The 14,944-nt window shown below is 36.0% G+C and overlaps 1 protein-coding gene across 5 annotated transcripts in view; it reads right to left on the bottom strand.

Annotated features, from left to right (window-relative positions):
* GREB1L (GREB1 like retinoic acid receptor coactivator) overlaps positions 1 to 14,944 on the bottom strand; it is a 260,136-nt gene that overhangs the window by 129,786 nt on the left and 115,406 nt on the right. For all 5 annotated transcript variants that reach the window (XM_027127567.1, XM_027127568.1, XM_027127569.1 and 2 more), the window contains exon 2: positions 2,425 to 2,532. The gene's annotated coding sequence lies outside the window, so the exon portion shown is untranslated. The remainder of the gene's footprint in view (positions 1 to 2,424; positions 2,533 to 14,944) is intronic.

Here is a 14,944-nt window from a genome sequence, read left to right as displayed (position 1 = left end):
CTGTGAACATTCTGGTCTTATAGGGATGTGTTACTCCTGCTGCCTTCAGCTTTCCACTTGGTCATCTGCTCCTGACTTTCCATCTTCTTATCTTATTAACATTGCTAATTGTATTTGTCAGTTTTGCCACAATTTCAGTGCTACTTAAACAGCTGTGGGTTTTCTTTAGGCAATTATCAGTCACTACACTTAGGTTTCTAAATTAGTTGTTGAAAGGCACTTTAACCTTGAAAAAATAGACACAGAGCACACTGCACCGTTAAGCCTTACATGTATGTACATGTGGCTTTAAAATGAATAATTATTTAAAAGGATTTAAAAAATCACACCCACAAGTAATTCAAACTTATTGTAAAGTTATACATTAGCAAGAAAATGCTTAACAAAGCCTATTTTATACTACTCATCATTTTATCTTTTCCTCTTTACTACACGTATTGTAATACACACATTCTATGTCTAGGTACATGTATATAGTATATAAACTGGGCTATAAAAATACTGCCAAATTCCTCTACCTTTTACTACCTATCTGCCAGGTGGCAACACCCTTCGAAAGTCTCCACAATCATATAAGTGGTATCTTGAAGTCACGGGCTGCATGGCAAAGAGTTCTTACCACATGCAGATTGCTCCACTTTCTCCATTTCCTTTCAAAGAGAAAATTATTTATTCTATTTGTTTTTCTTATTCTCTATTCTTGACTCTGACATTGTTTTTCTTCTTACTACTACAAAATGCACAAGAAACACAGTCAGGGAGAAACCCAAGTTTTAAAGTTATTCATCAACTGATACCCATTTCTATGAAATACAACTAAATTAAAAAAACAAAACTTCTGTAATCCAAAAATAAATGGCACATGAAGTGCCATGTATTCCCTTTGTATGTTAAAATAAAGTCAAAGAACTTTTTAGAGTTAAGTTTTGGAGTTTTTAAAGGTTTATAATATCCTGCTTTGGGGTCAGTCAACAGCTTGTTAGAATAATTTTAAAATTAATGTAAGCTCATTCCTTACCCACCTCCCCTCCCCACCCCCAGACATGCCACTTTCTGCTCCAAGGAAAGAAAAAGGTGGTATTTCAACAGTGTAAAATTCTTCACTGAGAGACAAACATTAAAATGATAAACATTTTGGAAAGCAAAGTACACTTCAAACCCTAACTGTTCTTTCAGACCTATATTGACTCTTATAGTAGTTGCCAACATTTGGTAAGGATTATCCTTCCATTAGACAAAAGCAAGCATTCCTTAGATAAATCAGGAGTTTTTGCCATGAGACTCATAAAACCTTTTCACAACACAGATTTTCAAGAGAATCCTTTAAGGTTTTAGGAGGCTGCTCCTTTTACTCAGTAACAAAATACACCCCATGGTGTCTCACTGACCCCACTCAGCTGTCCTTTGACCTCTTCAATTGTTGAAGCCTAACTCCAGGGCCTGCAGAATTTGCCTCCCATATCAAAAAGGCAATGTTGCTTCCTCCTAGCACCTGGTGTAACAAAACGCAACAGTTCTCCCTCTCTCTGTCTCCTCTGCTCCTTCTCAGACCATTTTCCAGATGTTCCAGGCCCAAATGTTAAGCCAATACTAGGTTTCAGGATCTGCGTGGTCACCATGAAGGAACAAACAGGGACCCGGCTAAAGTGGCAATGACCCTCTTGTTCTTTTTGGCCTCAAAAGGATACGATGGGTCATAAAAGAGGAAAAGATCTTTGGCCTCTTTTGGAAATGCCAGGCTATTGAAGCACGTTTTAACTTCCAAAAGGAGGGAGCCAGTCTTGGGTTATGCCCTGAACAGACAAGAGTTACCTAAACAGTATCCCTAAATTCTCAATTCTAAGCACACTTTTGATTTTCTTTGACATAGGAGGGAAAAAAGGACAGTATCACCTTTTTTTCTTTTCTAAATTAAAAGGCTTCCAAAAATAGAAAAAGAAAACTTTTATAAAATTTTTAAAACATACATCTCAGGATACTATTATATGATAAAAAGTTTAAATATATGTGGTCACTAGATATGGTTTGGGTTTTTCTGCAGAGGCCAATAATCTAGATGTCTCTCTTGTTAGACAACTTGAAAGATAAAACCACAATCAACAAAGAAGAATCGAGAACTGAACTCTTATTGTCTTAATTTAGGTATACAGGAAATATAACACAGAGGCTGTTGTAAGAAAAAAAACCTTGGAGCTGAGAAAGTGTTTTGTTTTGGGTGTTTTTTTTGTTTTTGTTTTTGTTTTTTGGTGGAGAGGATGGGGGAGGGGAGAGGAAAGCAGGGAGGAGAGGAAACAGAAGGAGAGGAGCTCTTAGAAATATCTGCTTCATCAGTTTAAGTACCAAAGTATCTAAATTCTAAATATATTCCAAAAAATATTTGATCTTAAAAAATTTGAAAGGGGGCATATTATAATTGTACAATACCTTGGTTTATTTATTAACATTTTTGAATCACGTTCATGATTAAGTTGGGCTGTCAACACTTCAGGGAGCCTGTTGCCTAGATTTTACTTGTTTAAAGCTTTTTTGTACCTGCAAAAACATAAAAAATAATATATACGTAAAGACATGAGTTAATTTCCAAATGCATTATATTCCATAATACGGTAATTTAAATATTTACAATTCTACAAAAATTCCAATTAGAAATGGATTATCAAACTCTTACACAACTCCATATGTCATAAATGGCAAATATAGATATTCCTCCTTCTTTATATACTCAAAAAGAATTTCTTTTCTGAAGAGTTCCCCCTACTAAATATAAGTTGAATAAATCTGTTAAGTCTGCATTTTGGACAGGTGTTACCATAATGCTTAAAGCCCAGAGACTATTTTTATTTTCAGAAATGAAATTAGTGAAAGGTAATTTCCTTACCCTAAGGAGTTTGAGTTTTATAATCTCTGGTGCTTGACCAAAATTTACCTTCCCAAAGAAGTATCAAAAATTTAAAACATAACTATATTGATTAAAATTATTTTTCTACTTTTTGAAATGAACGCTTTAATAATTTCCAAGGAAGAAAGCCTGCAAGAATAAAAAGAGCTACAGTTTCCTACGCTTTTGAGTAGTGTATTCTTAGAAGAAATTAAATAATTATAATTACATATAACTGGTTGAAAATTACAGTGTGCATATTATTCTCTCTGCTAGATTATAGTCAATATAAACTATTGCATGGAAAAAATAGAAAATACAGTCATAAGGCATCAAGTGAAATAAAAACTATTTGTCATTGTTTTTTACATAACTTAGAAGTGTTTCTATTTTGTTACTGTGTCTAAAAAGAAAAGAGGATTTTCTTAAGAATGGTCTAATTTCAAAATGCATATTTATGGCACTAAAACATTTAAAGTTATATTAACATATATTTCTAAAAAAAAGGCTTTCATTTTATTCTCCTTTTATGCCAACTTGAAAGAGAGAAAAGAACCATTTTAGATTTTGAAATAAAAATATCTTACCTCTCTTACTGTCAGAAGAACGTCTTCAGGCAAAAGAACAATTAAAAATGCAAGTCGCAGATTTTCAATCTCATGTATTTTGCACCCACCCACCCACAAATAGACATCTTTTTGTAAGTCAGGAGTCTTGCTCCCTCCATCCGAACCCAAGATTACCCCATATGGTCAGCAAGGTCAAACTGCATTACTGCCAATGAAACTATATGACTCCACAAGGACCTTAATGATTTTAAAAAAAGGTCAGTAATCCAATTCCAATTGCTTCAGAGTCTAAAATTGCTAATTTTTGGCCACGTGCTGCACACTTCACCTGCTAGTAATGACATTTTTGTATTTTCTTCTAATTACACTCAAAGCTAAGACCTTTGGCCCCGGGCCACAGACCCCTACTCAGGCTGCACACATTCTCTTAAACGACCTGATCCTTTGTTGTCACTCTTACTCTTTCATCTATTATTTACACCCATAGAGAAGGAAGATACTCCACCATTTGTATAGCTTAGAGCTTCTAATCATCTTAATTTCTTTGCCTTTCAACCTATGGTCTTTTTCATAGACGAACGCCAAAAACTTTGACAAAATCATTTTTTTCAACCGCATACACACACCACCTTCCCCTGTCTTACTCCCCGGCCAACCTCCTTCCTGTTCCTTCTCTACCACAGAAGGGACTTTGTATCAGCTGGGATTCACAAATTTTGACGTTCACCAACAAAATGAATTTCTAAATATAATACAAAATCTCCGCCTTGCTCTCACAGATCAATAACGATTGTATTTCTCTCATCAAAGAGCCTATTAAATTAAGTGGAAGGTTACTTAAAATTACTTAATGTCTGCCCCCCAGCCTCCCTAAGGCATAAGCATAGAATTTTCAGAATTCCACTGCAAAAATATCAAAGAAACTTCAGTAAACAGTAAGGATGTTAGTTATGTAGCTGAAACTTTTCAAACGTTTTATTATCTACAGATGCTCAAATGCTTACAAGAAAAGAAAAAAAAAGAAAAGAGGAAGGAAAGCATAATAAAAAATTACATATAAAGAATATTTATCTGTAATATATTACAGATAAAAGAATTTGTAAATCTTTACCACATTTTAAAAGACTAGTTCTCCAAATAGTAAAATCCTTACATAAAACATTCTATATCTTTGTAATTTCCCAACACTTTTCCCACACCTTTTTTTAAAAAAAAATGTCCAGACACATTTTGAAAATCCAAAGCACAGAATTGTTTACCATGATGCAGATGTCCCCTTCAGATCACAGCAGCCACCCCAAGACTCTGATTTCCAAGATGTTTATAAAAGGACATATGATCCATCTTTGCTCCCTCTTCCTCTATTGCTCAGCTTACTCTTGATTTCTAACAGTATTTCCTTGTTGTCTGTCCTCTCTGCAGACCCTGAAACCCCTTGTCTTTTCTTATTTTCACCATTTGCTTCAACCAGCAGTTCACTGGAGACCCATCCATCTTGTAATGCCTAAAGTGACAGATGCTCTCAGGAACCACCACACTCCTGAGTGAACAAAAGATAACATCACCTCTAGGAACTCCAGAGAGAAATACAACTGTAACCTTAAGACAGGGGCTGACTTGACAGACATTGGACCATAAACCTCTTCTAAGCAAAAAAGAAAACAATTGCCACACACACAAAAAAATCTGACACAATCAAAGGCAGAAAAGAGTGATTATTTGTGGATTGCCTTTTCACTCTGCAGCTCACTTTTCCCCCCTCAATGCTTTTATATTGGGGCAATTCACTTGCCAAGAGGCAAGAGAAGGTCTTGGGGAAAAAAGCCTTCCTCAAGTATCTTCTTTCATTCAACAATATTCAAAGTGAAATTCATTTACATGTGTGTTTCAGTAAATCTAAGGCTTATGATACAGCATCCTTAAGGCTGACCCATCTCGTTTGCATAAAGCAATATCTAGACTCAGAAATGCTGGCTCAGTTCTGCCGCTGTGAAAGGCATATGCATACTTTGCAAATTAAAAACACGTTAGAAATTAAAAAGCAATACATAACACAATGTCAACAATATGTGTAGCTCATAAAAGAAGCTCATCATTCATTCATCAGACAACCTCCAACTTGGGTTAAAGAGACGGTTAACAAGAGGATTCTGGGAAGGACTACAGCTCTCTTTTTTAACAAAGAAAAGGTCATATTAACATCTCCCAGCAACAAACTAATGACATGGATGCTGTAGATGCAGGGGACTCTGCTTGATGTCATCTAGGTTTTTTTGGGTTTTGGTTTTCATTTTTTTAAGTATCTTACTTAAAATCTTCATGCAGCTAAAGACAAATTTAAACTCTAACATTTAAATTTAATTTTAAATTAACTCTAACATTTAAATACCGTGAAGGGGAATTTTAGAAGAACAGAAAAACAACAACTGATTTGGAGGGCAATTAAGAACATTGTGATCAATGTCAATTATGAGGATTAACAACCCGTTTTTATAACAGATATCAAGGAACACAGAACTCTGCTGCAGCTAAATTCATCATCATTTTCAAACAGGGTAAATGATAAAAATATCTTTGTTAAATCTAAAATAAAAAGTCAAGTGCTCAAGAAAAGTTCTGTCAACCTTATTTCTAAGAAGAAATGCCAGCATTTACAATGGCATTTCTTTAGTACAAATATTTTAATTTTTCTTTAAAATTTTTGCACAAAAAACCTTTAAGTTACACTTATTTTTCTTTGAAGTCACTAATGACTCTTCTCATTCCTATTTTACTAAAAAAAATATAAAATTTAAAAGATACTTTATTTTATCTCTTGCATTTGGATTATTTGTTGGGTAAAAGAAAAATTTTCAACTTGATAAATCAACATATCTTTTTCTTAAACATTGTTTTATGTTTCCTTTATTTCCTCAAACTCTTCAGTGTATCTGCACAAATAAGATAATACAAATATTTCACAATCTCAGAATTTTCTGATTTTTATTTTAATACTGGCAAAACATAATGCATATAAAATAATTAAATGAATATATACAATTAGGTAACTCAATGGGGAAAAGATTAAGTAATTACAGACTGCTTATCAATATATAAAGGACTTGTTCTAATATGGACTTGATCTTTAACTAGACAACTTTGTTTAATACATATTGACCTTAGGTAATCCCCCCAAAACTGCTGGTCCAAAAGCACCACATCGTTCAACACTATCAAACTTTGGCATTAATATCAAGAGAGAGACGTGACCTTGAAATGGCAGTTCCATTGCAGAAACTCAAAAAAAGACCCAATTAAAAGATCTACTTTAAACACAATAGGATCAATATTGTATGCAGGAAAAGTACACCCCTGTGGAAAGTTCTTATTGTCTGACTGATCAAAAACAAAACAAAACTTTTCTTTTTTCAGGGCCTCCTCCAGATCACAGTCAGTGCCAGAAATCCACACAGGAAAAAAATCCATCAAATTGAAACCCTAAAAGGGTTTACCCTTCACCATCCTATTTGCACTTCAAAACCCTGTAAGGCCTTCAGTTAAAGCCCAGGGCTGAACCATTTCAATAATAAGAGAGGTGGCCAGCAGTAATTTATCTCCCATTTGGCCTCTGGACAGAGCTGTAATGTCTAGGAAGCTTCCCTTCCCTGACTCGAACCCTCCCCCAAGTCTCAACCTTCATTTGTGCAGCTTTGGATCTGCAATACCTTATAAACAACTTATATGCCCCTTCCAATCAGATGCAAGAACAGTTTGTAACTCAAGATTTGAGTACATTTTCTTGGCAATGCTTTCACAAAATGGAATGCTGCTGAGGTAATCAGAGCATTGAAAATACCAGGTTAAATTTCAGGTTCTCTTTGTTGTAGTAAGTTGGAGAAGAAAGAAACTTCCTTAACTTCAGCCTTTTTCTTCTCACACATGTTGATTGTTGTCAGAACTTCTTCAACTTTTTCCAATTTATACCTTGATATCCTTTACATTTTGGGCTACATCAGCCAACTTCCTGCAGTGATGTTCATGTAAATTTAAATCCTTGCATTGTAAAATATCTTAACAAATCCAAAAAAGTGGAGATTTCACAGGTCACAGACTCCTGGGTCAAAAAGACCTTAAAAACAGATATCAGACCACTATGACTCAACTGATTTATTCTACATTTGTTATCAAATTTGAACAGTAACTGTCATCACACACACTCACCCGATTTTCCTCTAGTAAGATAAACACCAAACAATGTCAACAGTTATTTAAATTGAAATATAGGTCCCAGAAGTTATCATATGGGAAACAGTGAAGTTATTCCTTAAAAATGGAGAACATTTTGTCACTAGGCATGAATTTTCTATTTTAAAATTATGTTCATATGCTTACTAGTATACAAAGAAGATGAAAAATATATGCACCCTTTCCCCTACCTGTTCATTGTTTTCTGTTTTCATTTCAATGACAGGAGTTTGTTTTTCTAATTGATTCTGATAAATTCCATCTGAACGCCACATTAACAACTTGCCCTACATGATTCCACTATAGTGATTCTGGTTTTATAAGATGAAAACTTTCAAGTTATTTCATCAACTTTATAAATTTAGAGACTCCACAGGCAAATATAAAAGCATTTCATTTAAACCTAATATCAGTTAAGAGAAGTTTAAAAGAATAAAATTAAATATATGACTGATAGTTAAAAATACAAGAAACAGATTTTTGTTAATTAAAAGAAAAGAATTATTTATGTTTTGGTGATATTTATCAATAAAAAATATTTTCTTCCATTAAAAAGGTACAACTAACTATCCTTACATCTTGTTAGCAAATATTTTTCATTTTCAGAGCTCCAAATACCACAAATTCTAAAAAAACCAACTCTCACAGCCAATGACTTTACTGCATGCTACCAGGTCAATGAATCTCAGATTTGTGCAGGAGATAACATAAAAATTCAAACTGCATATATAAACCAAGAAAAATAGATAACTGAAAAAACCTACGGGACATGAATTTTTATATAACTGAAACAAACTTTGTCACTAATAATAATATTCAGGAAACCAAATTTCTTAACCTACCACATGACATTAAAAAAGAAAGCTTTCCTCAGAGAGTCAACAAGAGTAATTGATCCACCACAGAGGAAATATTCAATCTTCATTAAATATTTATTCAGTGCAATAGGTTGTTAAGTCTATTTAGACCTCAAAGAAGAAATAGTTCCTGTCTGGTAGGAATCGGGTCTTGGGAGAATTGAATGGAGATGAGAGGCAGTTCCACAAGTCATGACACTATATTTCAAAATGACAACGTTAAAAACTGGAGGTGTGCTACAAAATGTATGCTACTACTTTGAAATCTGACACAGGGACTTCCCTGGTGGCACAGTGGTTAAGAATCTGTCTGCCAATGCAGGGGACATGGGTTCAAGCCCTGGTCCGGGAAGATCCCACATGCCGCAGAGCAACTAAACCCCTGCGCCACAACTACTGAGCCTGCGCTCTAGAGCCCGCAAGTCACAGCTACTGAGCCCGTGTGGCACAACTACTGAAACCCACGCACCTAGAGCCTGTGCTCCACAACAAGAGAAGCCACCGCAGTGAGAAGCCCGTGCACTGCAACAAAGAAGCCCATGCAGCAACAAAGACCCAACACAGCCAAAAATAAATAAATAAATAAGTAAATTTATTTTAAAAAAGAAATCTGATACAAAGAAACTGATACTTTAAGGGAGTATTAATTTTAACAAGTTTCGACTGGGTAGGTGAGCAACTTGATTTCCTATTCATGTAGCACAATAAGATTTGGATGTCCAAGATCTGCGGTTCCCAACCTTCCCACCATAGCCAAGTCACCTGTCTTCTCTGGGCCTGTTTCCATATCCATAAAATGAAGGATAAAAGTAATACATTTCCAGATCAAAAACACTATGGTTGTAATGGGGGAAGGGAAACGATCCCATTCACAATGGCAACAACAAAAAGAACACTCAGGACTCATCTTAATGACGGACCTGTGATAACATTTTTTAAATTGCCAAAGTTGATTTGGGTGATTTAGTGAAAATTTACACACAGAGAAATATGCAGAGTAGAGAAGCCTAATTGTAAAATTACTTGTTTCTCAAACAAAATAATAAACAACACAATTCCAATCAAAATAACAGTAGAATTTGGGGAGAACATTATGAAAACATCCATAAATTCATAAGGAAGATTATCAAAGAAAAGATGGGAAAAACATCTTTTCAAAAAAGGTTATAAGGGGAGGCGAGTCAAAATAAATGTTAAATTATAACATAAGAGCTTTTGGCCATTAAATCCATGCCATTAAATCCAGTGAATATTTTTCGGTTCTCATCTAACATTCCTTCTGAGTATATTTCTTGAAATTTCCTTTCCTTCCACTGGATTTTCACCTTCATATTTCTTGAAATTTCCTTTCCTTCCACTGGATTTCACCTTCCACTGGATTTCACCTTCCTTTCCTTCCACTGGATTTCACCTTACTGGATTTCACCTTACAACTTTCTGGCTTTCTTCCTTTCCTATGCTGCTTTTCAATTTCCTTTGCACTCCCATATTACACTATCCAGCAATGAAATGTTGGCATTCCACTGAGTCTAGTCTGTGGTAGCCATCTTCCAAGATGGGCCCAATGATTCCCACCTCTTGTGTAATCCACTCCCACATCAAATCAGGGCTGACTTATGTGATCAATAAAATATGGAACAAGTGACAATGTGTGATTTCCAAGGTCATAAAAGACATTGCAGTTTCTGCCTTGACCTCTTGGATCACTTGCTCTAAGACGGGGCAACCACTGTGTTGTAAGGACACCCAAGCAGCTCTCATAGGTCCTCATAGGTAGGAACTGAGCCCTCCTGCCAACAACCAGGACCAACTTCCCTAGTTGCTCTCCTTGCCTTCTCTCTGGCACACTCCAATCACTTCTCTGCATCACAGTGCAAATATAATCATGTCAACTCTTTGCTAAAGACTTTTGAAGTTTTATACTGCTGAGGATAAAAATCAATATTGGAAATGTCCCTGCCTATCTCTCCAGCCTTATCTTGCACTGTTCTCTTCCTACAGGCGGTGCTCCAGCAACACTGACCAACCTTTAGACACTTATGTTCCTGCTGCCTGTGATACCACCCATCCTTTTACTTTTGCCTACTTAAATCACCTCATCCTTTAGATCCCAACTGAAGCACTGCTTCCATAATCTCCTCAGCCCTTTGCTGAAAGCTCTCATAGAAACTTATTCATCTCCTGCTTAACTTTTAATTCACTTTTGAGCTATATAATTTGATGATCAATTGTTTTAATGTTTGCCTTTCTTCCTAAATTCTAAGCTACACTGAAAGTGGGGACAATGTTTTTGGAGTTTTGCCTATTACTGAAATCACAGCACCTATTGTGGTGTCCTCCTACATAGCAGGCACTCAAAAATATTGTTTGAATAATTTAATAACTTAAAATACAGGGCCGGCACATGAATGAGAAGCTCATTGGTGACAGTCCAAAAAAACCTTATTATCTATAAGGATTATTATATGATAATTGAGCATTATAAAACAATAAAGGGAAGAAGGAATTGTTCATTTAATTATACTGAAGTAATGATCAACAATTTATAAAGTAACAGCTAACAAACGACTTAGAGTAGACACTAAAAATAAATACCAGACAGACAAAACATTAAATTTAAATATCTATACCTAAATACATTTATATGCCTACCCACAAAAGACCAAATAAAAACTAAGAGGAAACAGAATTATATATTTTTTACACTGATATTTATCATGTACCAAGATTTATTATGGTATCATAGTGAGAATTTAGCTTTCTAAGCCTGGAAATCACAAAGGGTAAGATTGACAGATTTGACTAGTGAACATATCAAACTTCCATATATTTAACATCTAAAACAAATAAAAAGAAAAACTTTTCTAGCTAATGAAAAGAGTTAATGTCTACTATGTATATAATAAAGTAGAACATTAATATCCCCAGTCCTGGGCACAACTTACTATTCCATCTATAGGGAAAGAGTTAAACACATTATATTAACAGCAACAACCACTACCATTTACTGAGTACCTACCACGTACCCCATGTACATTGTCTCATTTAACCTCACAAATCCATCCATAAATGGAATTCTATAAAGCTATAAGAAGTATATTTCTGACATAGAACTATGTTCATAACATATGAAATGGAAAATATAAAACAGTAGGTTCCCATTTCTTTTTTTTTTTTTTTTTTTTTTTTTTGTGTTTCGCAGGCCTCTCACTTTTGTGGCCTCTCCCGTTGCGGAGCACAGGCTCCGGACGCGCAGGCTCAGCGGCCATGGCTCACGGGCCCAGCCGCTCCGCGGCATGTGGGATCTTCCCGGACCGGGGCACGCACCCGTGTCCCCTGTATCGGCAGACGGACTCTCAACCACTGCGCCACCAGGGAAGCCCGGTTCCCATTTCTATGAGGAAAGAAATACATAAGTAACCTATTAAGATAAAGAGCTAACAATATAAATCCAAACAATGTGATGTAAATTTAAGACAACCCTCAGAATGGGAGAAAATATTTGCAAACGAAGCAACTGACAAAGGATTAATCTCCAAAATATACAAGCAGCTCATGCAGCTCAATGTCAAAAAAACAAACAACCCAATCCAAAAATGGGCAGAAGACCTAAATAGACATTTCTCCAAAGAAGACACAGGGAGGGGGAAGGGTAAGCTGGGACGAAGTAAGAGAGTACCATTGACATATATACACTAGCTATCTGTTTTACATAGCTAGTGGGAAGCAGCTGCATAGCATAGGGAGATCAGCTCAGTGCTTTGTGACCACCTAGAGGGGTTGGGATAGGGAGGGTGGGAGGGAGACGCAAGAGGTAGGGGATATGGGGATATATGTATATGTATAGCTAATTCACTTTGCTATACAGCAGAAACTAACATAACATTGTAAAGCAATTATACTCCAATAAAGATGTTAAAAAACCCACAAATTTATGTAAAATATATAAATACTGAGTGATGTGTTTATAGAATGTAATTTTTTTCTTCATGCTTATATTTTCCAATTTTCTATAAGAAGTGATTTCAAATTTTATGCATGCTGCAACTTAACTAAGCTCTGTTTTCTTTTATTATTATCAACATCATCACCATTACTATCTTCATTGACTTTGAACATTTGATATTTGCAAAATATTGACTTTCTTATTTGACAAGTAATACCCTTCCACATTATAGGTTTATTGTAGGCAAATGGACAGTGACAAAAACAGTTTTATGAATGTGCACATAGTAAAGACCTATAAATAAATACAACTTGTCCTAATACCCCGTAAGATACCATTTTTACTATCATAAGCCAGTGAATTTGTTAAATTTGCTTGCTTATGTGGAACTTTGAAAAAATTTTCCATGACAATATAGGAAATAGTCCAAAACTGAAAACCCCTAAGATGAAAGACAAAGTTCACAGGAAAAAGTGTCAACTGGGTTTTTTTTTCCCAGTACAGATGTTTTTAGACTTTCTCCATCCATATCCCAAATTCCCACTCCTAAGCCTTCCTCTACTTCCTATAAATGTTCTACCTTTCTTTAGTCCATACTTGAAAAACATGGGATCTAATCAGTTGTTAATTATTGTCTTTGCTGGTGACTCTTACATCTAAATCATTGGCCATAAAGTCTTTTCTTCTGAGTTGCTGCTCTCCCCTCAACCTCAGTATGACCATTCATTATGTCTAAAATTAATGTCTAAAACAAAACTCATTAAAGTGAAAGCTATTCCTATTTTCCAATTTCATTGTTTTCATTTATTCACCTAGAAAGTACTGGGAACTGTGCTAGAAAGGATGATAAAGGCAGTCCCTAATCTCAAAGAGATCCCAATTTAAAGTGAAGACATCTGTACATGCATAAATGTTTAGTAGCAGTAAGAACAAAGTACTATGAAAGCACAGAGAATGTAGCAATTCTGTTTAGAGAAATGAAGAAAATATCAGAGAAGAGATAAGATATGAGTGTCTTTAAAGGATACAGTAGGAATTCACCAAATAGAATTGGGAGGACCTCCCAGAGCAATATAACAGAATGTCAAAGGCATGGTATATTTTTAAAATACGGAAAAGTTCATTGTTGGAGGGCACTGTGGCAAGAGAAGAAAATTTTAAAAGTAGGTTGGGGCCAGCCTGCAAGGGACCTTATACGCCAAGTTAGGAATTTGAATTTGATCCCAGACGCAGGAGAAAGCCAATGGAAGTTTTCAAAAAAGGAATTAATATAATCGGATTTTTTTTTTAAATAGAAGGTAACCCGGGTGGTAGTGCGAAAGTTGGATTAGAGATCAGGAAAGTTGGATTGGAGACCAGATAAAACGTTCTGCAAGAGTCTAGGAAGTGATGATGGAGACTGCCCACAATCAGGACAGAAGGAACAGAGAGGAGGGGCCCTTTCAGTAGGCAGTTAGAAATTCGGGACTCAGGAGTGGGGACTGAACAGACAGATCCTGGAGACAGACAGCTGCCATACAGATAACTGAAAGCAGTACTGGTGAGATTTCCTAGGGGCTGCGGCTGTTGAGAAAGCATGTGGAGTAAGAAGTTCAACGAGGGAAGCCCAAGAAACATCGTCATTTCACTGTCAAGCAAAGGCAGAGGAAAACCCAGCAAAGCAGGTGGAGAAGGAGCAGTAGGAAGGAAACCAGGAACCAACGGGGTTGTGAAAGCCAAGGGACAAAAGGGTTTGGAGAAATGGGAGGTGGTCAACAATTTCAACAGGTAAGAGCAGTCAAATAGGATCAAGAATGAAAATGTGCCATGGCGTATAGCAATGACTCTTCCAAGAAGTATGGTGAACTAGGATGGAAATAAGTTGTCAGCTGTAGGAAAGGTAAAATGGCAGGGGAGAGTAATTAGAAGGAGGGATGCTTGTAGGAGAAGATTCTTCCCTCAAAGAAAAGGGAGAGGTGACAGTACCGAAGAGAGGAGATGATTAGTGGAATAAGGTCCTAAAAGGGATAGAGAAGGGAGAGAGGAACAGCATGGAAGCCACCCATACATGGCAGAACCACAAGACAGGAGCCTGGGTCCCTGATGACAGCAGAGATGCTTTATCAGCCTTAGACAATTACCTCCAAACTTTATGTGGGAAAGAAATAAACTTCTAACTTGCTGTTTAGTGTATCCTGTCATTTGCAGACAAAGGTAATCCTAACTGATATAGGAGAGAAGGGTGTTGAAAAAATAAGCAAGCACCTCTCAAAAGCATGAAATAGCACAGTATATACAGAAGACAAGACCAATCTGGCATTACTAGACTACCAAGTGGGGGAGAGGGAGGGGGAGGAAAGGAAGCCATGTTTTTAATCACTTGACCATGTTATCCTTCATGCAATTACATACAATGTATTGAAGGCCCAAGTGTGAGGAGTTGAGACTGGATACTGTAGATAAAAAATAGCCACACAAAAGGGCGTTAAGC

The sequence above is a fragment of the Aethalodelphis obliquidens genome, unplaced genomic scaffold (assembly GCF_003676395.1).
Source record: "Aethalodelphis obliquidens isolate GAN/ISIS:26980383/991018 unplaced genomic scaffold, ASM367639v1 scaffold32, whole genome shotgun sequence".
In the NCBI taxonomy this organism is placed as follows: Eukaryota; Metazoa; Chordata; class Mammalia; order Artiodactyla; family Delphinidae; genus Aethalodelphis; species Aethalodelphis obliquidens.
The sequence above is the reverse complement of the archived record's forward strand: the minus strand, read 5'-3'. Positions and strand labels throughout refer to the sequence as shown.